Source organism: Hemitrygon akajei, chromosome 24, assembly GCF_048418815.1.
Source record: "Hemitrygon akajei chromosome 24, sHemAka1.3, whole genome shotgun sequence".
NCBI classification, from domain to species: domain Eukaryota; kingdom Metazoa; phylum Chordata; class Chondrichthyes; order Myliobatiformes; family Dasyatidae; genus Hemitrygon; species Hemitrygon akajei.
Genome location: NC_133147.1, coordinates 16196615 through 16224521, shown reverse-complemented (window position 1 = coordinate 16224521; position 27907 = coordinate 16196615). Strand labels below are relative to the sequence as shown.

The window sequence follows — 27907 nt, the reverse complement described above, 5'->3', positions numbered from 1 at the left end:
AGACAATCTTTCTGAAGAGTATTGATAATGGCTGGGGTCACCCGTCTTGTAAAGACACTGCCCAGAAGAAGCCAACGGCAAACCTTTTCTGTAGAAAAATTTGCCAAGGACTATCATGGTCTTAAAGACCGTAATCGCCTTCTTCATACGAAATGGCACATAATGATGATGTCATACGACATGGCACATAATGATGATGTCATACGGCGCGTACATAATGGTGCTGATAACAACCTAATCGTAACATCACCATCACTCAGCAAATTTCCTGGCTGTGTCAGTGACAATAAATCTGAAGTCATTCTGTCGATTGTCAGAGGGTATCCTGTTTAAAGAAAGGAGTAAAAGAAAGGACTTTGATCAATAACAGCGCAGACAAAGGAATGCATGGATATGTGTTATTTGCACTGATACGTGGGCAGGTGGGGATTGGAGGAACGTAGAACCCACAGGCTGATGTTGGTTTGGATTAGTATAGCGGCCAATTCTAGCCTAACCAATTGTCACTGCTGATGACCCCCAAGGGTTTGTTATACTTGTACGATGCACCCTGAGCTCCAATAATGACTTTTACAGAAGTCGAAGCTATGTATTCAGTCCTTTATTGCAATTAGAAAATGTACAACCTTGAAGTGATGAAACTCAAGTGAAATTAAGCGCAATTGAGGGGTAAACAAAAGATACGACATCTGTCAGCCCCAGTACTAAACAAAACTGCTGAGTACAAAGTACAAATATGTAACTAAACCCAAAACTTTTACCACGCTCCCAGCCACATAACTAGTTACAATAATAAACACAGAATACAAAGAAGATGGAAAATAGATACATGGCTCCTATAACTTACATCATGGTCAGTAGAGACATCTCGGGCTGAAGGGCCTGTTCCTGTACTGTATTCTTTAATGTTCTGTGACTAGTACAGACAGACATACATACTTTATTGATCCTGAGGGAAATTGGGTTTCGTTACAGTCTCACCAACCAAGAATAGTGTAGAAATATAGCAATATAAAACCATAAATAATTAAATAATAATAAGTTAATCATGCCAAGTGGAAATAAGACCAGGACCAGCCTATTGGCTCAGGGTGTCTGACACTCCGAGGGAGGAGTTGTAAAGTTTGATGGCCACAGGCAGGAATGACTTCCTTTGACACTCAGTGTTGCATCTCGGTGGAATGAGTCTCTGGCTGAATGTACTCCTGTGCCTAACCAGTACATTATGGAGTGGATGGGAGACATTGTCCAAGATGGCATGCAACTTGGATAGCATCCTCTTTTCAGACACCACCGTCAGAGAGTCCAGTTCCACCCCCGCAACATCACTGGCCTTACGAATGAGTTTGTTGATTCTGTTGGTGTCTGCTACCCTCAGCCTGCTGCCCCAGCACACAACAGCAAACATGATAGCACTGGCCACCACAGACTCGTAGAACATCCTCAGCATCGTCCGGCAGATGTTGAAGGACCTCAGTCTCCTCAGGAAGTAGAGACGACTCTGACCCTTCTTGTAGGCAGCCTCAGTACTTCAACCTCAGAAGAAGATGGCGCCAGTGAACAACACTCCCAAGGGTGACATCCTCAAAGCGGGTCACAAAACCACTCATTTCATGCCTTTTACGGTTTATTTTTATTTCAGATGCGGTTCTGCTATTGCTGGAGTCTGTGATCTACATTATGGTGGCATGTTTTTGGGCTGATCTGACGCTTTGCTGCCTCGGAGAGGGTACCACAAGGCGGAGCGCAAACTCATGATCGACTCCACATCTCTTCGATCTCGCCGATTAAAGTGCCGAGGAAGATTAAAATCATCAAGGCGGGTGTGGAAGATGAATTCAGCGCCATCCACCAGCCTCTCGCTCGCTGCTACCAGAGGAAGGTGTCTGTGTCTGATGGCCTCTCTCTCCTTCTCACTCAAAGCTTCCGAGGGAAGGTCCTTGCGTTCGAGTGACCTCTCTCTCCTCGATGCTGTCGGAGGATGGTGCTGGGGCAACATGGTTCGTGGCTTGAGAACTCTAATTCACGTACGACGTGTTTCTTGCTAGCTGGGGCAGCCTGCAGATAATGAACACTGAGCCGAATAGAAATATGCCTTTTCAGATTCAGATTCAGATCTTTTGATTTTGTACCTTGTAGCCTGTGTTTGTCGCTTATTTTTGCGGCCAGTTGCGTGATTTGGTTTTTCTTACATGTGGAGGAGGTTGATTTTTTTCCCCTTTGAACAGGTTCCATGGTTGCCTATGGAGAAGATGAATCTCAGGGTTGTATACTGCATGCATATTTTGATAATAGATGGACTTTAAATCCTTTGAAACACCATCTTAAGGTGGAACTTGTCAAGAATAGCTCACATATTGTGTGTATTTCTCCTGGTTGATAAGTTTATTCACTACTTAAAGTCAGAGGAAAATGGAAAATCCATTGAAGGTCATTGTGTATTAGTGCAGCCAAATTTAACAAATAACAGGTTGTGGAGTCTAATCCCATTATTTCTGCCAGATATATTAATTTTGATCAGTATAATGGGTTCATTAATTTTCTTACTTAAAGACCCACTTACTAAGATCCCTTACCATCTGTTCCCCCCCACCCGCCCTCTGTTATCACTTCTTCTGCTGAAAGTCCCAATTTACGTTGAGCTAAGTTCCTTAATCCTCCAAGAGGACCACAGCCTTGTCGTAGGGGTTTTGGAGGCTTGAGTGCCTCAATGACCCGGAGAGCTATGTTGGCTGGAGTCAGGGCTTTATACTTTGGCTCTTGGTAGGGTCACCCATGCCAAACAGGTCAAAGGGTAGAGGCCAGACTAAATGTGGTCCACCAGGTGCTCCTCCAGGTTTGGGGGTTCAACTCGGGACTAGCAACCCAAACTAGTAAAACAAAGTTGTTATGGGAACAGCAATGAAGAATCCTTCTACATCTGGGTGTGACGGTATTCCTGAGTCTCCACCCGGGACTTGCACGACTGACAGGAGTGAACACCGAGAGGAAACTACTGACATGATGAAGGAAGCCCTAACACCATCAGAGATGGAGGACCTTCATTGCTGCCCTATATACCAACGGCATAACGGACAGTAAGTAACATTCCTTAAGTTTGTTTTAGCTGGGGGTGGTAATGGGGACAAGCTCCCACTGCCTATTAAATGCTCCCAAAGCCAAAGAGTCTCAAATTGCCTCTGACAACCAAGTTCAGCTCCTGACCTTCATGTCTGGCTTAGCTTCTAAGTCTGATGGAACTATTTCTACTGACAGGAGAAGGGGCAAAGGTAGGTTACTGACACCTTAAAACCAGTCGCTTTGGGCAGATGCGGCTCATCAGCCGTGGTTGGCAGCTCGTCTAGGAGGAGGAAAACTCTGATCTCAAACCTCCGCTGCCTTGAGGCTACACCCACTCATGGGAAAGGTTTCGGGAGTAAACCCCAAGGGAAAAATCCAGAGCTGGAGTCCCTAAGGCAGTCCCACGTTGAGTTCAAAACTTACTGGAAACTCCTACAACGCAACTGGTACCAAACTGTATCAGTCTCTGCCGTTCCTTTGGGCTCATCAGATGCGTGGAGAGGGGGAGCTTGCTACATGGGCAGTAGTTTGCTCTCCATATCGTACTGCCCTGGCCTGCGTATCTAGGCAGCTAGGATGTAATATCCATGGTTGACCTTGACCGACAGAGGCCTCACTCATGTTGGGCTAGAGTTGTCAGGGCACCTTTCTCTTGAGCAGGGAGGGCTTTTCAATCATCCAGGTATGGAGCCTTGGCCCTCAAGAGTCTAGCCTGCATACATCAACCCAATTAAATCGCAGCCTGTCACTCACTCTATTAAACAGACCCATACTTGGCCACCTGATGCCAAGTATGACTCTGTGTGACAGGGTGAGCAGCTGACTGACAGGTAACTGATGTAGCGTATACACTCAGTGGCCACTTTATTAGGTGCACCTGTACCCCCGCTTGTCAATGCAAATATCTAATCAGCCAATCATGCGGAAGCAACTCAGTGCATAAAAGCACGCAGACGTGGTCAAGAGGTTCAGTTGTTGTTCAGACCAAACATCAGAATGGGGAAGAAATGTGATCTAAGTGACTCTGACTGTGGAATGATTGTTGGTGCCAGATGGGCTGGTTTGAGTATCTCAGAAACTCCTGATCTCTGGGATTTTCACGCACAACAGTCCCTAGAGCAGGGTTTCCCAACCTGGGGTCCACGGACCCCTCAGTTAGCTGTCCACGACATTAAAAATGGTTGGGAAACCCTGCTCTAGAGTTTACAGAGAATGGTGCGAAAGGAAAAAAAACATCGAGTGAATGGCAGTTCTGTGGGCGGAAATGCTTTGGTAATAAGAGAGGTCAGAGGAGAGTGGCCAGACTGGTTCAAGCTGACAGGAAAGTGACGGTAACTCAAATAGCCACGTGTGACAGCAGTGGTGTGCTGAAAGCACAACGTGTTGAACCGTGAAGTGGATGGGCTACAGCAGCAGAAGATCACGAACATACACACTGTGGCCACCTTATTGGGTAGAGGAGGTAACTAATAAAATGGCCACTACGAGCTACAGGCTCTAGCAGCCTATTATTTCACCAGGATGTATCACCTAGGGGTCCGTTAGGATTTCATTGGTAAGGATGAAATATAAATGCCGAGATGGCATTACACACGCTTTCACACATATACGAGGGGTGATTGATAAGTTTGTGGCCTAAGGTAGAAAGAGTCAATTTTAGAAAACCTACACATTTATTTTTCAACATAGTCCCCTCCTACATTTACACACTTAGTCCAGCGGTCGTGGAGCATACGGATCTTGGACCTCCAGAAAGTGTCCACAGCAGGGGCGATTGATAAGTTCATGGCCTAAGGTAGAAGGAGATGAGTTATACAGCTCTCGTTACATGCACATGCAGTTCAACTCTTTGAGTGATTATGCAGAAAGTTTGAAGTTAATAACTCATCTCCTTCTACCTCAGGCCACAAACTTATCAATCACCCCTCGTAATTTCTTGTTGGGGAAATGTTGAGCCTAAATGTTCTAAAATTACATGATGGGTTGAATTGATAGGCCCTGGGCTCTGTGTGGGTTGTGTTGGGAGTGACTTTCCCTTCAGGCCAGACTCTGTACCAGGAGTAAATGCTTTATCAATTCTTTGCTGTACTGCGGGATAAACGGTAGGCTTTGATGGACTCCAGGTCAAGGTCTTTTTGGGGGCTTTTGCTAATGCTTGCATGCTGGGGGTGGGGCGGTGGAGGGTGGGTGCTTCTGCTTTTGCATGTGGGGGATGGGGAGAGTTGATGCCTCTACTTCTGCTTGTGTGCGGGGGGGGGAGGGTTGCTTTGGGATTCTGATGTTTCTATCGTTCATTCTGTGGGCTCTCTCTGTTTTGTAGATGGCTGTGAAGATTAAGAATTTCAGGTCGTACACTCTATTCACTCTCTGATATCAAATTGAACCATCTGAACCATTTTAAACTTTGAAAGATCTCACTTGGCATAGAGGGGTGAGAGAAGTTTTAGTCCAGGCATCACATACAAGACAGATGCTGTTAAAAGATGGAGAGACCACAGAACTTTTTATACTGGATTGAGAATTGCTTTTCTCCGGATGAAGCAAGCCCCAGATGCGTGGATGGTGGTGGGGGTAGGGGGCCACTCTGAGTTTAAGTTAAGGAATGAAGCTGGGCAGGTGAAAGGGGTTTCAATGGGAGTGCCTTTTGGCGTCAATGATCATACTTCAGCTCGATTTAGCCAAGTTCCGGAATAACTGGGTTGGGGCGAGGCCAATTTTCACTCGACTGAGAAGTGATTCAGCAAGCGCGGACAGGAAACAGCAGCTTGGTGATAAATCAGTCTCGGAGAAAAGGAGAGGCACTGAAGGAGAGTCATGGGGTTCAGAGTTAACGCTACCACAAAAGCTGTATTCAATGATAAGGGGCAGAGAGGGTAAGCTATAGCACAAAGGGAGTGTATCTATGGGGCAGGAAGAGCTGAATATGACAGGAAGACTGTAGGATTATGGGAATGAAATTAAATTAGTGAATTTAAGGAAAATCCAACAGGGTAATTAAAGAAGGAGATGGTCTATGGGGATAAGGACTGCAAAGGTATGTGAGGCCAAAGGATCTGGGTAAGGTTATTAACAAATACATGAGGCCTTTCTGAACAGAATATAGACATGGTGTTGATGATGTGGTTGAAATGAAGGAATGTGAAATATAAGATGGGATAAACAGAGTTATAAATCATGTAGTAGGAAGTTTATCATTGACAATTAACAAGGTGAAGATGAAGTATATACTGTGCAGTAAAGAAGCAAGGGAGAGAACTGCAACTTTTTCACTACAGCTTTCCAAACCCAACTGGGTACAGGGGCTGGTTAAGTCACTGGATACAGTATTGGGCACAAGTCTTAAGGCACATCTGTTGATCTATCTATAGCTAGTTATATATATAGCTAGGATGCCCAAGACTCTTGCACAGGACTGTAATTGTCAACGTGGAGCGAAGATCGAGATGGGAGCAAAGGATGTTGGGAATGGAGAGGGTGGAGCGCCATGGAAGGGGTGTGTGACAGGTGGCAGAGAAGGAGTGCCGGGGGTGGTGGGGGGGGGGGGGGGTTAGTGCGGGTACAGATACACCCAGTCCTGAGACATCATTACAGAAGTCTCTATATTGCTTCCCTCTCCCTTCCCCTTTTCCCAACCATGATTCCCCTCTCCCTGCCCCCTTCCCACTCTCAGTCCACAATGGAGACCCATATCAGAGTACAGTTTATCATCACTCACATACGTCATGAAATTTGTTTATTTTGTGCCAATGCATAAAGCTACTACAGTACTGTGCAAAAGACATAGGCATCCTAGCTCTCTCTCTTTATATAGATGCCTAAGACCTTTGCATAGTACCGCACAAATATTTATTTATTTAGAGATACCGTGTGGAACAGCTCCTCCCAGCCCAACGAGCTGCATCGCCCATCAACCCATCTATTTAATCCTAGCCTAATCACATAATAACTTACAATGACCAATTAACCTACCAACCGGTAAGTCTTTGGACTGTGGGAGGAAACTGAAGCACCCAGTGGAAACCCACATGGTTCACGGAGGAGAAGGTACAGGCTGCGCCACATTTGAACTCCACTCCGTCGCCCTGAGCTGTAATAGCGTTGCGCTAACCATGTAGTTTAACAGAGGTCAATACGTTCTTGATTAGCAAGGGTGTCAAAGGTTATTGGGAGAAGGCAGGAAAATGGGGGCTGAAAGAGGAAATACATCGGCCATAATTGAATGGCGCTGAAAACTCTTTTGGCAAATTGCCTAATTCTGCTCCTGTGTCTTAAGATTTTACGATGATGGAATTGAAATTGGTTTATTATTGTACCATTTAAGAGACAATTAGATTGAAGGGAGATTAAGGGTAGATGGAGTTGAGCCTGTAGCTAGATCAACCATGATATCACTGATACCAGATCAGGCTTGACTTCTTGTGTTCTTATGTTACACCTGTTGACTGGGACGCTGTTAAACCTGTACATTGTTTAGTAAAGAGTGGAAGGGATAAACTACTTAATTACAAGACAATCGGTTTGACTTGGTCGGCCAGGAATTCATTTAAAGGGACAGGACCAACTTTCATTTGGAAAGTCACAGATGAATCAGGGACAGGCGGCGTGGGTTTAATAAAGGGAGGTTAGGGCTTGCCTAACTTGTTGGAATCTTTGAGGAATTAACAAGGAGGATCAATCAGGGTGGTGTAGTTAATGTAGTCGATAGGGTAGCCCACGTCAAAGAGATGAAAGCCAATGGAATCCATGGGAGAGTGACAAGAGGATCTCAAATTAGCTCAGTGGCAGAAGTCAAGTTCTGTGGTTGCAGGGGATTCTGGTGTCTGGAAGGTTGTTCCCATCAAGGTTCCACAGCTCTCAGGACATCATCCCTTGTTTTTTTATCATTGTATTTATGATTGAGACTGGATTTTGAAGGATTATGAAAGAGTTTACGGATGATGCAAAACTTGGTGGCATGGTTGAAGGTGAACTAGAAATGTTAACACAAAGTACACTGCAGATGCTGGGGTCAAATTAACACGTACAACACGCTGGAGGAACTCAGCAGGTCGGGCAGCATCCGTGGAAACGAGCAGTCATGAAACGTTGCTACACAAGTTGATAGGGCCGTTAAGAAAGTGTATGGTCTGTTGGCCTTCATCATCATTAGTCAGGGGATTGAGTTTGAGAGCTGCAGCTCTATAAAACCCTGGTTAGACCACACTTGGTGTGTGGTGCTCAGTTCTAGTCGCCTCATTATAGGAAGGATGTGGAAGCTTTAGAGAGGGTGCAGGGGAGATTTACCAAGATAATACCCGGATTGGAGAGCATATCTTATGAGGAAAAGTTGAGCAAGCTAAGTATTTTCTTTTGGAGTAAAGGAGGATGAGAGGTGACTTGATAGAGGTGTATAAGATTATAAGAGGCATAGATCGAGTGGACAGCCAGAGACTTTTTCCCAAGGCAGAAATGATGATGGGGCATCATTTTATGGTGACAGGAGGAAAGTAGAGGGGGGAGGGGATGCCAGAGGTAAGGCTTTTTCACAGAGATTGGTAGATTTGTGGAGTGTACTGTCAGGGGTGGTAGTAGAGACAGACACACTGGGGACATTTAAGAGACTCTTAGGTAGGCATATGGATGAAAGGGAAATGGAGGGCTATGTGAGGGGGAAGGGTTAGTTGGACCTTAGAGTAGGTTAAAATGTCAGCATAACATTGTGGGCCGAAGGTCTTGTACTGTGCTGTTTGATGTTTAGATTGCAGGAAGGTTTAGAAGCTCTACTCAATTGGGCAGAATAATGGTGAGTGGAATTTAATTGCTGGGAAAATGGGGTAATGCATTCGAAGTGGTGTAACACAAGGACAGAAAATGTACAATATTGAACAGATTACTGACTGATACAATCACCTTTGGGATCAGGTCCCTGAAAGTAGCAGAATCAGTGAATAAGATAAAAATTACCGGTAGGTGGCTATTTTCATTTAATTAGCCAAGGCATTGAATATAAGTAAGTGTGTGTGTGTGTGTGTGTGTGTGTGTGTGTGTGTGTGTGTGTGTGTGTGTGTGTGTGTGTGTGTGTGTGTGTGTGTGTGTGTGTGTGCGCGCGCGTGTGCGTGTGTGTGTGTGTGTGCGTGTGTGTTGTTGGTTTGCACAGTTGCATAAGACGCCACCGGGCCACAGCTTGCATAGAGCATCCAGCTCAATACAGGAAATCATCAGTGCACTGGAGAGGGTGCAGAGGAGATTTACGAGGATGATGGCCAAAGTGGAAAACTGTAGCTACGAGGAAAGATTTGATATGCTAAGGTTGTTTACTTTGGAACAGAAGAGGCTGAGGGGAGGCTTAATTGAGGCATGGAAGAGGCCTTATTAGAATAAATAGTAAAGATCTCTCAGCAGAGGAGTGAAGAAAAACAGATTTAAAGTAATTGCAAGGATGTGAGGGAAGGATCGTAAGACAAGGGAACAGAATTAGGCCATTCGACCCATTAGTCAATATCGCTGATTTATTTTCCCTCTCAACCGCATTCTCCTGTCTTCTCCCTTTGACGCCCTTGCTAACCATGAACCTATCAGCCTCTGCTTTATATACCTGATCAATGGCCTCCATCGCTGTCTGTGGCGCAGAATCCCACAGGTTCACCACCCTCTGGCTAAAGACATTCCTTCTCATCTCTGTTCGAAGGGGTTGTCCTTCCCAAGCAGGGGTTCCCAACCTTTTTGATGCCATGGGCCAATACCATTAAGTAAGGCGTACGTGGACCCCAGTTTGGGAACCCCTGTCGAAAGGAAGAAAGATGCTTCAACCCAAAGGGTGGTAGGGGTGTGGAATCGCCCCTGACAATCTGATAGAGGCAGAAGCCTCAGGCCATTAGGCTTCTGAGCTTCCTCCTGCATTGCATTTGATGTGTCATCGGGTAATTTCTACTGTACCCTACAATATGCAATTTATGCACTTTATTTATCTATTCATAATTCATTTGTAGATTTAATTCTTACTTGCTGAAGTTATTGTGTGTTGTGTGTACTACTGTGCTTTGCACCCTGGTCTGGAGAAATGTCGTTCTGTTTGGCAGTTTACATGTATGTGTGTATGTGTGTTGGCGCGTGGCCTAGTGGATAAGGCATCAGCCTAGTGATCTGAAGGTCACTGGTTCGAGCCTCAGCTGAGGCAGCGCGTTGTGTCCTTGAGCAAGGCACTTAACAACACATTGCTGTGTGACGACACCGGTGCCAAGCTGCTTGGGTCTTAGTGCCCTTCCCTTGGACAACATCGGTGGTGTGGAGAGGGGAAGGCTTGCAGCTTGGGCAACTGCCGGTCTCCCATACAACCCTGCCTAGGCCTGCGCCCTGGACACCTTCCAAGGTGCAAATCCATGGTCTCACGAGACTAACGGAGGTCTAAAAAAACCTAAATTACATGTATGTAGTTAAATTACAATAAACTTGACTTGACTTGAGACCCTTATTTAAAAACTACTTGCATGCAATGGAAAGATAATGTTTCAGGTGAAATTTCCATCAAGGAGGCAAAGCACCATTGCCTTCTGCTTCCTGTTACCAAAGAGATTTGGATTCTCTCTGCCAACTTCCTTTGGATTTGTGGGTTTTTTACATGTTGGGCCAATGTCCCATGTAGGATCTTGTAGACCACTTCAATCACATCACGTTCACTGAAATTAGTTATTGTCATCTTTGATTTTGGAACGTGGGAGGAAACCAGAGCACCTGGAGGAAACCCGAGTGGTCATGGGGAGAGCAAACGCCATATGGGCACTGGCGGGAATTGAATCTAGGTTTCTGGTGTAATAGTGTTATGCTAACCGCCACGCTCCCGTATTGCCCCAATTGTACCTGGTCTGGCTTGGATCGTTTAACAGCACATACCAGAAATTGTTCGTACGGTTTGCCAAAATACACCCAGTGGCCACATTATTAGGCACACCTGCTCATTACTGCAAAAAATCTAATCAGCCAATCATGTGGTAGCAGTTCAATGCATAGAAGCATGCAGACATGGTCAAGAGGTTCAGTTGTTGTTCAGACCAAATATCAGAATGGGGAAGAAATGTGGCCTAAGTGACTTTGACTGTGGAATGATCTTTGGTGCCAGATGGGGTGGTTTGAGTATCTCAGAAACTGCTGGTCTCCTGGGATTTTTGACCTTGGATTTTACAGAGAACTGTGTGAAAAAAGCAAATACCATCCAGTGAGCAGCAGTTTATGGGTGAAAAAGCCTTGTTAATTAGAGAGGTCAGAGGAGAATGGCCTGACTGGGTTTAAGCTGACAGGAAGGCGACAGTAACTGAAGTAACCACGTGTTATGCCAGTGCTGTGCAGAAGAGCATCTCTGAACGCACGACACGTTGAACCTTTAAGTGGACGGGCTACAGCAGCAGAAGACCATGAACGTACACTTAGCGGCCACTTTATTAGGTCAAGAGGTACCTAGTAAAATTTCCACCGAGGGTATGTAAAACTAACCCATTCTGCTCTCGGCAAACGCTCATGCAAGTTGGATTTACGGCATACAGTTGGCAGACCAAACTCTGGTTGTCTTTGATGATGATGATGATGATGATGATGATGATGATGATGATGTTGATGATGATAATGATGATGATGATGATGATGATGACGATGATGTCGATTCAGGCCTGAGAGGCCAGCGTCGGGCATTTTCACGCCTTACAAGGCGGGAAACGAAAGACTGTGGGGCGCGCCACTCCTCACACAGACATTTCGCGGTAGTTTTCTTTATTTTACCGGGTCGAGTTGCGAGCTCACCGCTGGTGGCGCAGCGACATCAGCGCCGGAGCCCGGAACGGAGGTGCCCGGGTTCGAATCCAGTCGGGCCGTTCCCGTGTACGCTTTCCATCCGTGCCGGGTTGAGCGCTGAGTGTTGTGGCCGTTCACTGCTGTGTAAGCCGGCACGCTAAGATCGATGGCAGACTCTGGGCGAATTCGTACAACCCGAGTCAGTAAACTCAGCTCTGATGGGTCGATGGGGGTGAGCTGCTCGAGACAGGCATACAGGAAGCGTGAGCGGGAACTGTGAAGGACTGATCTGAGAATAGTTTCAGTGTTCTCAGTACAATATACAATGGGAGAATTTCCTTCCCTTTCTATGTCTGTGCAGCAGAGTGGGCGGAGCCTTGTGTTTTTTCATGTTATCAGTGACTCATGCTAGGTACTGGACCTCACAGCCAGAGGGAGAATAGGTATCTGTGAGCAGCGACTGATAAAATAGACAAGGAAACACATTCAGACTGGGGACTGTATAGAATCGCACAAAGGACCTTTGCTCTCAGCCTATCTGCAGCGCTGTTGACTCTCGTGAGTTTAAAGCTCCCGCTAACGCAAGAAGCACTTCCCTCCTCTCACCTCCCGGAAATGAACATAGGAACATAAGAAATAGGAGCAGGAGTAGGCCATCTGGCCCATCGAGCCTGCCCCGCCATTCAGTAAGATCAAGGCTGATCTGGGAAAATGCCGTCTTTAATTTAATCGACAAAGGATCATGAATGTTACAGGCTAGGCCAGTGCTTATTTACTATCTGATATCTCATCCAAATCAACGTTAGTCTAGAGGACAGTTAAAGACCCAACGAGTTGGGCTGGTGGCGCAGTGAGATCAGCGCCGGGCTCGAGAATGGAGGTTCCCGAGTTCGATCCAGTGACAGACCGCCCCCGAGCGCGTTCTCCACCCGTGCCGGGTTGATGTCGAGCTCACAACTCGGCCTCGGTAAAAAAAACACTGCTGCCTCCAGTTTAAATTCCCACGTGGAATTATTGTGGAGGATCAAATACCCAAACTTGAAGTACATTTATTTATCAAAGAATGTATAAATTATACAACCTTGAGATCCGTCTGCTGACAGGCAGCCGCAAAGCGAGAAACTTGAAAGAACCCAATAAAAACCGAAAAGCCAACACCCGACGCGCAAAGAGAAAAATAAACACAAATCACGCAAACAATAGAAACAAGCAACAGCATTCCGAACCAGACTGAGTCCGTAGACCTGAATCCCGGAGCAGGTGGAGTAGGCCCAAAGCCTCGGGCTCAGTTCATCACACGGCGGGGCAAATTGCCGCGAAGCTTGCAGTCGCTGCGTCTGGAGTCACCTGTAGGCTGGGCTGAGAAGGGCTGACAGGCTTCCTTGCCTGAAATCCATCCAGCGTAGAACTGCATATCAGATTTCTGGTCCCCGGGTCCCAGTCCTCCCTTCTCTATCATGTGCATGTAAGTTTCTGGGTATGTTTTGGTAACAAATGTAATAATCACAATGTGACAATTCCCCTGTCTGTGTCTATTTTGTGTGGCACAGTAGCATAGAGGTCAGCGTGATGTTTTACAGTGCCAGTGACCTGGGTTCTATTCCTGTCGCTGACTGTAAGGTGTGTGTGTGTGTTCGTGTGTGTTCTCCCTATGATCGTGTAGACGTGTAGATTCTCTCCGGGTGCTCTGGTTTCCTCCCACATCCCAAAAGTGTACAGGTTAGGGTTAGGGGCTTGTGGGCATGCTATGTTGGTGCCAGAAGCCTGGCGACTTTTGGGGGATGCCCCCAACACATCCTCGGACTGTGTTGCTTGTTGACACATTTCACAAGCGACACATTTCACCAAATGTTTCGATGTACGTAGACAAATAAAGAGCTAATCTTGAAGCGGAAGGTGATAGTAAGGTTGCCGAAGGTTATGGAGAGATGGCAGGACATCGGAGAATAAATCAGTCATCATAAAATAGTGGAGCCACAAGCTCCTGTGTCTTGTGGTCTTCTTGGGTTCTTTCATGCTTATAGGCTCATCAGACAATAGGCAATAGACAGTAGGTGCAGGAGTAGGCCATTCGGCCCTTCTAGCCAGCACCGCCATTCACTGTGATCATGGCTGATCATACACAATCAGTACCCCGTTCCTCCCCTCTCCCTATATCCCTTGACCCCACTATCTATAAGAGCTCTATCTAACTCTCTCTTGAAGGCATCCAGAGACTTGGCCTCCACTGCCTTCTGAGGCAGAGCATTCCACATATCCACCACTCTCTGGGTGAAAAAGTTTTTCCGCATCTCTGTTCTAAATGGCCTACCCCTTATTCTTAATCTGTGGCCTCTGGTTCTGGACTCACCCATCAGCGGGAACATGCTTCCTGCCTCCAGCGTGTCCAATCCCTTAATAATCTTATATGTTTCAATCCGATCCCCTCTCATCCTTCTAAATTCCAGTGTATTCAAGCCCAGTCGCTCCAATCTTTCAACATATGACAGTCCCGCCATTCCGGGAATTCAGCTTGTGAACCTATGCTGCACTCCCTCAATAGCAAGCATGTCCTTCCTCAAATTTGGAGACCAAAACTGAACACAGTACTCCAGGTGGGGTCTCACCAGGGCCTGTACAGCTGCAGGAGGACCTCTTTACACCTATACTCAATTCCTCTTGTTATAAAGGCCAGCATGCCATTAGCTTTCTTCACTGCCTGCATGCTTGCTTTCATTGACTGATGTACAAGAACACCTAGATCTCGTTGTAAGAACACCTAGATCTCATTGTAATGTACAAGAACACCTAGATCTCGTTGATCAGGCCGGTTTCCGTGGCATGAAGCGACTGGGAGTATGAGACTATCATGAAGTTAACCCCCAGCATTTTGCCGGTACCCATTTTCAGCTGGGTGGATGGAGCAATGTGTGGTTAAGTGCCTTGCTCAAGGACACAACACACTGCCTCGGCTGGGGCTCGAACTTATGACCTTCAGATCGCTAGTTCAACGCCTTAACCACTTGGCCATGCGCCACACTCTTGTGAATAGTGGTCAGAGAAATGTCAAAAACGTCAAAAATAAGAGAAAGGAACAATTATTACCTCTCAACCATCAGGCTCTTGAACCAAAGGGGATAACTTCACTCACCTTCACTTGCCACATCATTGAAACGTTCCCACAACAAATAGACTTGCTCTCAAGGACTCTTCATCTCATGTTCTTGATATTTATTGCTTATTTATTATTACTGTTTATTTATTTCTCTTTCTTTTTGTACTTGCTCAGTTCTTTGTCTTTTGCACACTGGTTGTCTGCCCTTTCAGTGCGGTCTTTTATTGATTGATTCTATTATTGAGTATGCCACAAGAAAATGCATCTCAGGTTGTATATGGAAACATATTTGAAGTTTGATAAGAAATTTACTTTGAACTGTAGTTTTAACCAGCTTTAGATCCTGGAAATATAAAATATTCAGTACAGTATCAGGCACATATATATGCCTGTGGTGTCTAAGACTTTTTCACAGTACTGTAGTAATTGCAGTACTGTTGCACTGTGCTGCTGTCACAAAAAAAAAATTTCATGACATATGTGTGATGATAAACCTTATTTTGATATGGGTCTCTATCCTGCACTGAGAGTGGGAAGGGGGCAGGGAGAGGGGAATCATGGTTGGGAAAAGGGGAGGGGAGAGGGAAGCACCAGAGAGACATTCTGTAATGATCAATAAGCCAATTGTTTGGAATCAAATGGCCTTGCCTGGTATCTCAGGGTTGGGTGTGTTTGCACCCGTGCTACCCCCCCCCCCCCCGCCCCGACACTCCTTCTCTGTCAACTGTCTCACACCCCTCCCGTGGCACTCCACCCTTGCCATTCCCAACATTTTTGTTCTCACCAGATTTACAAACTTGCTCTCCGCTCCACGTTAACAAATACAGTGGTGTGTGTGTGTGTGTGTGTGTGTGTGTGTGTGTGTGTGTGTGTGTGTGTGTGTGTGTGTGTGTGTGTGTGTGTGTGTGTGTGTGTGTATGTGTGTGTGTGTGTGTGAAAGACTGTATATCTAGTCAATCTTCAATGTTACCTCCTTCTCCAATAATGTTGTTCAGCATTCAGTACCTCTACCTACTTTGATATTGCAAATAAATAATAAATGATAAAGTGGCTATTCTCCAAGAGAGGACACAAACTTGTCATGGGGTTTGGATACTTGAGTGCCTCAATGATCTGGGGAGCTATGTTGACTGGAGTCGGGGCTTTATGCCAGACAGGTCAAAGGGTAGAGGTCAGACTAAGAGCGGTCCACTGGTCCTCCGAGTTCGAGGGGGGGGGGGAGGGTTCAGCTAAGGTCTAACAACCCTGACTGGTCAAAACAAAACTCTTACAGAAACAGCAATGAGGAATCCTTCTACATCAGAGTCTGACGGTATTCCTGAGTCTCCACCCGACTTGTGTGACTGACAGTGGTGAAAACCGAGAGGAGGCTACTGACACGATGAAGGAAGCCCTGAACATCACCAGAGATGGAGGACCTTCATTGCTGCCCTAAACGCCAGCGGCGTAACAGGAGGTAAGGTGAGTGGCCATGACATAATCTAGAATTCAGAATCAGACCACTCTGTGTTTCTGTCAAATTCTAGACGATGTCACGTATCCTGTTATTGTGGAATACTACACTGAGCTTGTGCACTTATATTTCTTAATATTATTAACGACCTTTCAATCTAATCTTTGAATAAACACAGGGACTGAAATCTAATCATGCTACTCTCTTCCCTGTAAAAAGCTAATCAGGCAAACAGACAGACTTTATTGATCCCGGGGGAAATTGGGTTTCGTTACAGCCGCACCAACCAAGAATAGTGAAGAAATATAGCAATATAAAACCCTAAATAATTAAATAATAATAAGTTAATCATGCCCAGTGGAAATAAATCTAGGACCAGCCTATTGGCTCAGGGTGTCTGACACTCTGAGGGAGGAGTTGTAAAGTTTGATGGCCACAGGTAGGAATCGCCTAACCAGTACATTATGGAGTGGATGGGAGTCATTGTCCAAGATGGCATGCAAGTTGGACAGCATCCTCTTTTCAGACACCACCATCAGAGAGTCCAGTTCGACCCCCACAACATCACTGGCCTTACGAATGAGTTTGTTGATTCTGTTGGTGTCTGCTACCCTCAGCCTGCTGCCCCAGCACACAACAGCAAACATGATAGCACTGGCCACCACAGACTCGTAGAACATCCTCAGTAACCTCATAGAACATCCTCAGCAACCAGTAATCTAACTGGGTGCATCACCCTTCGACGTGGGGGAGGATGGAACTACTGCACCGGGTCGATGTGAACCGCAGAGAGTTGTAAAATTAGTCAGCTCCATTGTGGGCACCAGCCTCCAGAGTATTCCAGGACATTTTCAAGGAAGGATGCCTCAAAAAGGCGGCGTCCATCATTAAGGTCCTCCATCACCTAAGACATGTCCTCTTCTCATTGCTACCAACGGGGAGGAGGTACAGGAGCCTGAAGGCACACACTCAGTGATTCAGGAACAGCTTCTTCCCCTCTGCCATCCGATTTCTGAATGGACATTTAACCCATGAACACTACCTCACTACTTTTTTATTTCTATTTTTGTGCTATTTATTTAATTTTATTTAACATATCTATACTTACTGTAATTCACAGTTCTTTTCTCCCTGTTATTATGAATTGCATTGTACTGTTTCTGTGAAGACAACAAATTTCACAGCCTGCGCTGGTGATATTAAACCTGATTCTGATTCCAATCTGACATTATATCATTCCTATAATATCTGCTTATCTGCTCCTACACCTCTGACAGCCGGTAAATCTACTTAGTTTAGCTTTAATTGTGTGTGTGTGCGCGTGTGTGGGTGTGGTGAACTAGATATACCTGTCTGGACTGCTCCTGTGGCTCCTCCCACAGACCCCCTGCTGACTGCTCCTGTGGCCCCTCCCACAGACCCACTGCTGACTGCTCCTGTGGCTCCTCCCACAGACCCCTGTATAAAGGCGACTGAGTCCTGTTGCCCTGCCTCATTCCCCAGGATGTAGTGTTGTTCATTCTTCCAGTCAATAAAAGCCGATACCTCGCTTCCTACGTCTCAGCGTGAGTTATTGATGGTGCATCAGTGGGTCATTGCTTCAGAAGCTTGAGAAGGGCCTCAGAGCTTAACCGTGCGTCTAGGATCCCCCGAAAGTCTCTGGGCCTGAAGGTGTCAGCTTGGGGGAGAAAGGCAGGGACGGGCAAGCTCTGGAATTGTAAATCTGCTCCTTTTTAAATTTCTTTTTGAGATTGTGCACTCAATAGTTACGGACAGGCCTCAACACTGTTTAGATTCCTGTGGGGGACCATCCCTGGCCAAGATTTACACGTCACGGCACCCAGAGCACCTTCCGCATCCTGCCACCGGACATTGTCTGGGTCCTCCGTACCCAGTCGGTTCCCTTGCTGAATGGAGGGATGGGCCGGCCTGTGTAAACACACACTTGGCAGCGAGGCCAAGGCCATCTGAGGGGAAAATGTTTTGACACTGTAAGTAGCTGCAGTCAGGAATTCGCAGCTCACAGGGTGGTGGAAAGGACTACATCAACGCTGACACAACAGAGAACTGGATCACTATTTTGAGCGAGAAAAATTCTGATGATCTTGGAGGAGCTTAGATGGTCAGCAGAAAATCACAGCTCGAGTGTGCACTGCGCTGTACTGTTCGATGTTCTATGAATCAGAATCAGGATTAATATGACCGGTGTATGTCATGAAATTTGTTGCTATGTGGCATCAGTACAATGCACTACATAATAATAGACAAAAAACTGTGCATTACAGTAAGTAGGAATGTATTACATTAAATAAGTAGTGCAAAAATACAAAATACAAAAAGTAGTGAGGTAGTGTTTAGGGGTTCAATGTCCATTCAGAAATCGGATGGCAGAGGGGAAGAAGCTGTTCCTAAATCACTGAGTGTGTGCCTTCAGGCTTCTGTACCTCCTCCCTGATGGCAGCAATGAGAACAAGGCATGACCTGGATGAGGTGGGGGGGGCGGTCCTTAATGACGGATGCCACCTTCTTGAGGCATTGCTGCTTGAAGGTGTCTTGGATACTACGGAGGCTAGTCTCCGTGATGGAGCTGACTAAGTTGACAACTCTCTGCAGTTTATTCCGATCCTGTGCAGTAGCCACAACCACTCCCCCCCCCCCCCCATGCCAGACGCTGATGCAGCCAGTTAGAATGCTCTCCATGGTACATCTGTAGAAATTTGTAAGTGTCTTTGGTGATGTACCAAATCTCCTCAAGCTCCAAATCAAATATAGCCGCTGTGGTGCATTTTTTTTTAGTAGCTGCATCAGTATGTTGGCCCCAGGATAGATCCTTAGAGATCTTGACACCCAGGAGCTTGAAATTGCTCTCTCTCTCTACTTCTGATCCGTCTACGAGGACTAGTGTGTGTTCCCTCAACTTTACCCTTTCTGAAGTCCACAATCAGATTTCAATAGGTTCAACAGGTACATTTAATGTCAGAGAAATGTATACAATATCTATCTCTGGAGACAGCCTATCCACCGACGTCTACTACAAACCTACTAACTCCCACAGCTACCTAGACTATTCCTCCTCCCACCCTGTCTCCTGCAAAAATGCTAGCCCTTTCTCTCAATTCCTCCGCCTCCGCCGCATCTGCTCTCAGGATGAGGCCTTTCATTCTAGGACAAAGGAGATGTCTTCCTTTTATAAAGAAAGGGGCTTCCCTTCGTCCACTATCAACTCTGCCCTCCATCGCATCTCCCGTATTTCACGCACCTCTGCCCTCACCCCATCCCCCCACCAGCCCACCAGGGATAGAGTCCCCCTGGTCCTCACCTATCACCCTACCAGCCTACAAATCCAACGTATAATCCTCCATAACTTCCGCCACCTCCTACGGGATCCCACCACCAGCCACATCTTCCCCTCCCCCCCCCCAACTCTCGGCTTTCCGCAGGGATCGCTCCCTACGCGACTCCCTTGTTCATTCACCCCCCCCCATCCCTCCCCACCGACCTCCCTCCGGGCACTCATCCCTGCAAACGGAAGAAGTGCTACACCTGGCCCCACACTTCTTCCCTCACCACCATCCCAGGCCCCAGACAGTCCTTTCAGGTGAGGCACCACTTCACCTGCGAGTCAGCTGGGGTGATATACTGTATCCGGTGCTCCCGATGTGGCCATTTATACATTGGGGAGACCCGCTGCAGACTGGGAGACCGTTTCGCTGAACACCGGCGCTCAGTCCTCCAGCAGTGGCGGGATCTCCCTGTGGCCACACACTTCAATTCCACAGACCACTCCCACTCCGACATGTCTGTCCATGGCCTCCTCTACCGTCAAGATGAGGCCGCACACAGGTCAATGGAGCAATACCTTATCTCCCACCTAGGTAGCCTCCTACCTGCCGGCATGAACATCCAACTCACAGACCTCCGTTGATACCCCTGCCCCCCCCTTACCCCCATCCCTATCTATTATTTCAGTCTGGTTCTCTTTCTCTCTCTTTTTCCCCCCTCACTATAATCTCCCCCCAGCCCTACCTTTCTTTCTCTTTTATTTCCCATAATTCTCCACCTTCCTCCTAGCCTATTTCCCTCCAACCTATCACTTCCTAGCTCTCTACTTTATCCCTCCCCCCACTTCTTATCCCCCCTCGACCATCCCACGTTACTTCACTCCTGATGAAGGGTTTCGGCCCGAAACGTCGTCACTACCTCCTCCCATAGATGCTGTCTGGCCTGCTGAGTTCTGCCAGCATTTTGTGTTTTTATTTATTTCCAGCATCTGCAGATTCACTTGTTATGCATCCCAAAATGCTTTTTCTTCACGGTAAGGTTTTTGTTCTTACTGACTTTGAGTGCAAGGTTGTTGTCGTAACACCACTCGACCAGCTGATTTGTCTTGCTCCTGTGTGCCTTCTTATCATCATCTGAAATTCTGGCAAGAGTAGTTGTGTCCTCAGCAAACTTAAATACTTATAGATCTGTAGGTTTATAGGTTTATGAATTTGTTTGTCTGGATTACACGGGGAATTTGCTCAGTTCAGAATGGCGGAACTGCCTCTTTCTTTCTCATAACCATTCCTTGATTTTATGATTCTGGTCCAATTACTCCGAATAAATCCACATCCAGGAACTAGAGGATGAACCTTCTTCGGTGAGGATACATGGAGGATGAAGATCACGTGGGAATGGAAGATAAAATATCAAAAAAAATCATGACTTTGCTCTGCATAAGAGAGAAAGTGCAGAGCCTACAAAGGTTGGGTTGTGTAAACAGGAACGCGAGGGGATTATCTTGCTCCTATACATTCACCCACGAGGGGCAGTCTTGTGCATCATCTCCAACCCCTGATTTGGAAAGTTGGAGGGGGGAGGCTGAAGATAAGAAGAAGACTCTGTGTAAATGCCTCTTTTAACTTCCAAAGAACGGTGTCATCCATCAAAAAGACTGATTTAATGATAGTGCTGGCGATATACGGTGGCGCTTTGCGGGTAGTTCACACAAAACTACTGGATATTCTACACAATATACTTCTTTAGAACTGTAGTCGTTCACTGAGTCTGTTGTATTTCTTTATGCTACTGGGAATGCCTGCAAGAAAATGAATCTCGGGGCAGTATTGTAATGTTGAATCAGGTTCGCAGGTCTGGCAAATGAATTACCAGGTGTAGTTGGAGCAATTATTCTACAGAGTAATCTCATTTCTCTTGATCCTAAACTAAGTAATAAAAAGAAGGAAACAAAATATTTGTACACTGAAGGAAATAGAAGAGATGAGATTCTGATGAAAGATTTATTGATTTATTGAGATACAGTGTGGACTAGGCCCTTCCAGTCTCCTGAGCCATGCCACCCAGTAATCCCCCAATTTAACCCTAGCCCAATAACCATATAACAATTACAGCACGAAAACAGGCTATCTCCGCCCTTCTAGTCCGTGCTGAACGCTTACTCTCACCTAGTCCCACTGGCTCGCACTCAGCCCACAACCCTCCATTCCTTTCCTGTCCATATACCTATCCAATTTTACTTTAAATGACAATACCGAACCTGCCTCTACCACTTCTACTGGAAGCTCGTTCCACACAGCTACCACTCTCTGAGTAAAGAAATTTCCCCTTGTGTTACCCTTAAACTTTTGCCCCCTAAGTCTCAACTCATGTCCTCTAGTTTGAATCTCCCCTACCCTCAATGGAAAAAGCCTATCCACGTCAACTCTATCTATTCCCCTCATAATTTTAAATACCTCTATCAAGTCCCCCCTCAACCTTCTACACTCCAAAGAATAAAGACGTAACTTGTTCAACCTTTCTCTGTAACTTAGGTGCTGGAACTCAGGTAACATTCTAGTAAATCTTCTCTGTACAATCATGGGACAAATTACAATGACCAATTAACCTATCAACTGGTACGTCTGTAGACTGTGGGAGGAAACCGGGGAAACCCACACGGTCACAGGGAGAACGTACCAATTCCTTAATGGTAGCAGCAGGAGTTGAACCCAGCTCGCCTGTAGTCCAAAGAGTTGCCACTGCGCCACAGTGCTGCCATCATAGATCATTCATTCTGTTTCTGTCTCCTCAGGCGCTGTTTGACTTATTGGATATTTCTAGTATTTTTTTCCCGCAGTTGTTTCACAAGATTATGTTGATTTCCACCTTTGCTCTCTCTCTCTCTCTCTGTTGATTGCCAGGGAGATTGCAACTGGCAGAGTCAATCAATAAATCAATTGAAAAGGGAGTAAATGGTAAACATCCACATGATTGATATCAAGGTTCCTTTCAAAGTTTTACTGTAGTTTCATTGTCAGCATTCAGAAGGTTACTGAGAGATAAAACAGTAACACACGAGGAACAAAATGTGACGTCATAACAAAATGGAAGTGTGCGCAGCAAATTAATTGTCTGTAAAAGATTGGCAGCTTCCACAAACGGTTGTTTCTCAGAGAATGCACACCTCGTGGATGAGAATGTAGATGGACGGGTAAATAAATTTGTGGATGATACCGAGATTAGTGGAGTTATGGATAGTTTGGAAGACTGGCAAAGGACAGAGTGAGATATAGTTCAGTTGCAGGCATGGGCAGAGAAATGGCAGATGGAGTTTAACCCAGATAAATGTGAGGTGTTGCACCCTGCTGGGTAAATGCAAGGGGACAAGGGTAAGGTCCTTATCAATGTTGCTGACCAGAGAGATCTTGGGATCTAAGTTCATAGTTTCTTAAAAGTGGCTACACAGGTCGATAAGGTGGTTAAGAAGGCTTATGGGAAGCTCGCTCTTATTAGTTGAGGCATTGAGCTCGAAAGTCAGGAGGTTAAGTTGCAATTAAAACACTGGTTAAGGCTCATCTGGAATATTCTGTACAGTTCTGGTCGCCCCACTATAGGAGGGATGCTGAGGCTTTGGAGGGGGTGCAGAAGAGGTTTACCAGGATGCTGCCTGGTTTAGAGAGCATGTGCTGTCACGGGAGGCTGGATAAACCTGGGCTGTTTTCTCTGGAGCACCAGGGGCTGAGGGGAGATCTGATAGAGGTTTATAGGATCATGAGAGGCATAGATCGAGTGGACAGAGAGTATCTGTTTCCAAGGATGGGAATGTCTAATACCAGAGGGCACGTGTTGAAGGTGAGGGGGGGGGGTAGGTTCAAGGGGGATGTGAAGGGTAGGTTTTTTACTCAGAGAGAGGTGGATGCCTGGTATGGTGGTAGAGGCAAATACATTGGAGGCTTTTAAGAGACATTTGGATAGGCACATGGATGTGAGGAAGATGGAGGGATATGGACATGGTGTAGGTAGGAGGGATTAGCTTTCGAGGGTTTTCCATTTTCTTTCAGCTGCCTCAGCACAACATTGTGGGGCAAATGGCTGTTCCTGTGCTGACCACTCCTATGTTTATTCTACGTTTATTTTCACTTGTGTTACTTACTGACTACCTGTTACACCGCTGGTGTTTAGGGCAGCGATAAAGATCTCCATCTCTGTCTGTCCTCAGCCATCTTCTCTATTGTGCCCCAGGCGTGGTTCAGAGTCCTCGTTTCTGCCTCTACGGGAATGCACCAAGTCGTCTTTGGTCTCCTGCCCTTCAGGGGTCCAGTGAGCTGCTGTCTTGATGATGGAGATGGCCTTCACTTGTAATAGTTGGGAAAGATTTGTGAAGGACACAGGTTGGGCGTGTGGGAGTTTAACGGTGGAAGCCTGATATGAGACAGCGGGAATGATAACAGAGGTCTCATCTTCGTGGAGGGGGTGTGGGTCTGGGGTTACTGGGCAAGGGGTGTTGAGGAGCATCCCACAATCTAAGGGAAGATTTGCTCGTTATTCTGAATAGATTTACCGATAAACTTGTCCAACTATTTAGCAGAAAAGAACATAACTACTGTTTTAGAATTGGGTACATCGCTGGCTCAGGTACGTCATGTTTACTGACATACAGTACAGTGCAACCCCAGCACATCCTTGGGTGCGTTGGTTTGTCAACGTGGAGCGGAGGGCGAGTTGATAAATCTGGTAGGAGCAAAGGATGTTGGGAATGGCGAGGATGGAGCGCCGTGGGACAGGAGGCAGAGAAGGAGTGTCAGGGATCAATGTGCCAGTGCAAGACGAGGTATTTGAGGGTTGATGCGCCTGTTCCATTTCTGTTCATATTTTGCGCACGGACGGGGGGATTTGGGGGTTGACGATCGTGCTGCCGCTCTTTTCTTTCTTGGTTTCATGGCCACCCAGAGAAGAAGAATTTCAAGTTGTACACTTTGATAATGAATGAACCTTTGAACCAATTTACAGCGACCAATTCATCTACCAACCGGTAGGTCTTTGGACTGTGGGAGGAAACCAATGCGGTCTCGGGGCAAACATACAAACTCCTCACAGGTAGTGTCGGGAATTGAACCTGAATCACCTGTATGATAAAGCATTGCGTTTATCACTACACTACCATGCCTCCTTTTTGGTACACCTATAGAAATTAGTTAGAGTATTTGGTAGCATATCACAGACTTTGGTGATATAGCCTCTGGGATGCCTTCTTTGTAATTACATCAATATGTTGGGCTAGATCTTCATTCAAATCAATTTAACACCTTACTACATTCCTGCATCTATATCCTTTTAAATTTGTTCCACAAATCTTTGGTAATGTAATCCAGATCCAGCAAGATATCCACCCATCACCTAAGGAGAGTAAAAAAATTTCATTCTGCAGCAGAACCATCTCATTGTGGGTGAAATATTAATCAAGGAGACAAACAATCTGAAAGAAAACATCTCCGAAATTAACTCAAATTGTAGTTGATCCTTCAAGGACCTGAAGCGAAATTTTCTTGGATCAGTTTCCATTGGGTGTGTATGACGTTACTGTATAACTATGCCTCAATTTGGCACAGGGCGGCAGCTATTTAACAATCTTGGATGGATAAGGAAAGAGAAAAGGTAAAATGGAGATTAGAGACAGCTTTTGGGTTGGGTTCTTTATAAGTGAAAGGCAGAGGACAATAATCGAAGTGTGAGGTAATGTACTTTGGGAACTGAAACACTAAGTGGATTATGTCCTCATCCTTAAAGGTGGTAGGAATCGGAGAAAAGGTGGATAAAAAGATGTACAAAATGCAGTTTTTATATATCAAAATAAACTTTATTCATGACTTAAAAAAATATTTACATGAATAAACTATGCATGGGTGGTGGGGTGAAGATATGTCTCTACCAAAGGAGGTGTAAGGTGCTCCTTCCCTCCGCTAGCCTGGAGGTCACCCTTGAGCAAGGTGTAGCACCTGATTAGCCCCCCAATCAGGGTGACGTGAAGTCACGGGAGCAGGTGGTGGATGGTCGTACAAGCAGCTGGTGCACATCACAAGTCCTGGTTATGGGACCACTGACACCAGGCAGACAATCTCCGAAGTATTGATAATGGCTGGGGTCACCCACCTTGTAAAGGCACTGCCCAGAAGAAAGCAATGGCAAACCACTTCTGTCAAAAAATTTGGCAAGGACAAACATGGTCAAAGACCTTGCTCAACTACAGCGTATGACATGCACATAACGACGATGTCATACAACATGGCACATAATGATGATGTCATATGACATGACACATAATGATGATGATGTTGCCTTCTCATGGCAACACACACCAAACACTAAGGAACTGAGCAGATCAGGCAACATCTATGGAAAAGATTACAGTTGATGTTTTGGGCCAAGACCCTTCATCAGGACTGGAGCAAAAAAAGCTGAGGAGTAGATTTAAAAGGTGGGAGGAGGAGAGAGAGAAACATGAGGTGACAGGTGAAATTGGGATGGGGAGGGGTGAAGTAAGGAGCTGGGAAGTTGACTGGTGAAAGAGATACAGAGTTGGAGAAGGGGGAATCTGATAGGAGAGGGCAGAAGGCCATGGAAGAAAGGGAAGGGGAAGGAGCACCAGAGGGAGGTGATAGGAGGGCAAGGAGATGAGGTGAGAGAGGGAAAAGGGGATGGGAAACGGTGAAGGTGGGGGGCATTACCAGAAGTTCGAGAAATCGATGTTCATGACATCAGGTTGGAGGCTACCCAGATGGAATATAAAGTGTTGTTCCTCCAACCTAAGTGTGGCCTCATCACGACAGTGGATGGACATATCGGAACGGGAATGGGAAGTGGAATTAAAATGGGTTGCCACTGGGAGATCCCGCTTTTCCTGGTGGATGGAGCATACTAAGCAGTGTGCAGATGTCACTATTAATAAAGTACAGAATAATAGTATACATCTCTGTCCGCTCAGGCGATCTTGAAGCTGGATATGGTAGCACTATGGTCTGGGAAATGCGCATGTAGCCAGGTCTCAGTTAAGCACAAAAATACTGCACTCCCAGTATTCTCTCTGGGTCTTAATCAGTGCACCAAGCTCGTCCATCTTATTTCCCAAGGGCCTCACATTTCCCACGATGATCGCGGGGATAGAAGGTTTTTATTTCCTCCTCTTAGCCTCGGCCTTTGCTCCGGTCCTGCAGCCTCGGCATCGTGAGACTTCAGGCCGCACTCTGGGCGGTAGTGTCAATCAGCTGGTCTCTGGAGTAGGCATAACCCTCACTCCAAATGCAATGTAGCTACTCATGTGGCCTCCTGGGGTGATACATTGCTACAATAATTAATGGATTTCCTCATCCAACCCGGGCCCTCCCTATCCAGTGGTAGAAAATCCCTATACTATAGTCCTTTGCAATTGCTGTACCAAACTTCTGGATGTCCAGATCCCCATCTTTTCTGATTGTCAGCTGACAGCTCACCACTGAAGGAATTATCTTGGTTGAGACCAGCTAATCCAACAAGTGAGCAACTGAACACGGAGTTTCTCCACTTTAGCTGCTGGATAAAGTCACCCAGAGGATTATCCTTAATCCCCTTTCACAATCTCCGACAAAGGCATCTCTCTTTATCAGGGTGCGGCTTTCCAAGTTTGAAATCCGTACTTCTCATGCAAAACATGGCTTCCTGTTCTCATGACACCATACTCTATCATAAAGTTCAACATCCATTGCCAATGGTGTCTGGCCCTGCCCTGCTGTAACACCCTCCCACCAGTGGTGGTGCTGTAGTTGGCCTGACATCGCCAACATTTCTGGAGACTACTACTACTACGTCAACTCAGGCCTGGGGAGCCATCGTTGGGCAAACCTCTAGAGACATAAGGTGCCAAGTCTTCCAACTGCCCTTGTCTCCACCCATCAAAATGCTGCTATTGTAGACCATAAGACATAGGATCAGAATTAAGCCATTCAGCCCATCAAGCATGTTCTGTCATTTGAATAAGCCCTTCCAACCGTTTGAACTGTGCCACCCAACTTAACCCTAGTATAATCATGGGACAATTTACACTGACCAATTGACCTACCAACCGGTACGTCTTTGGACTGTGGGAGGAAATTGTAGCGCGCAGAGGGAACCCACGCGGTCACGGGGAGAACGTACAAACTCCTCACAGGCAGCGGTGGGAATTGAACCGGGGTCACCTGCACTGTAAAGTGTTTTGCTAACCACTACGCTACTGTGCCATGCTGCCTTCTACCTTCACTTCTCTG

At 46.2% G+C, this 27907-nt stretch overlaps 1 long non-coding RNA gene across 1 annotated transcript in view; it reads left to right on the top strand.

Moving 5' to 3' along the window:
• LOC140715893 (uncharacterized) overlaps nucleotides 1-27907 on the top strand; it is a 58461-nt gene that overhangs the window by 17609 nt on the left and 12945 nt on the right. Inside the window, exon 2 of the long non-coding RNA XR_012096209.1 lies at nucleotides 16188-16375. This is a non-coding gene — a long non-coding RNA (uncharacterized lncRNA). The remainder of the gene's footprint in view (nucleotides 1-16187; nucleotides 16376-27907) is intronic.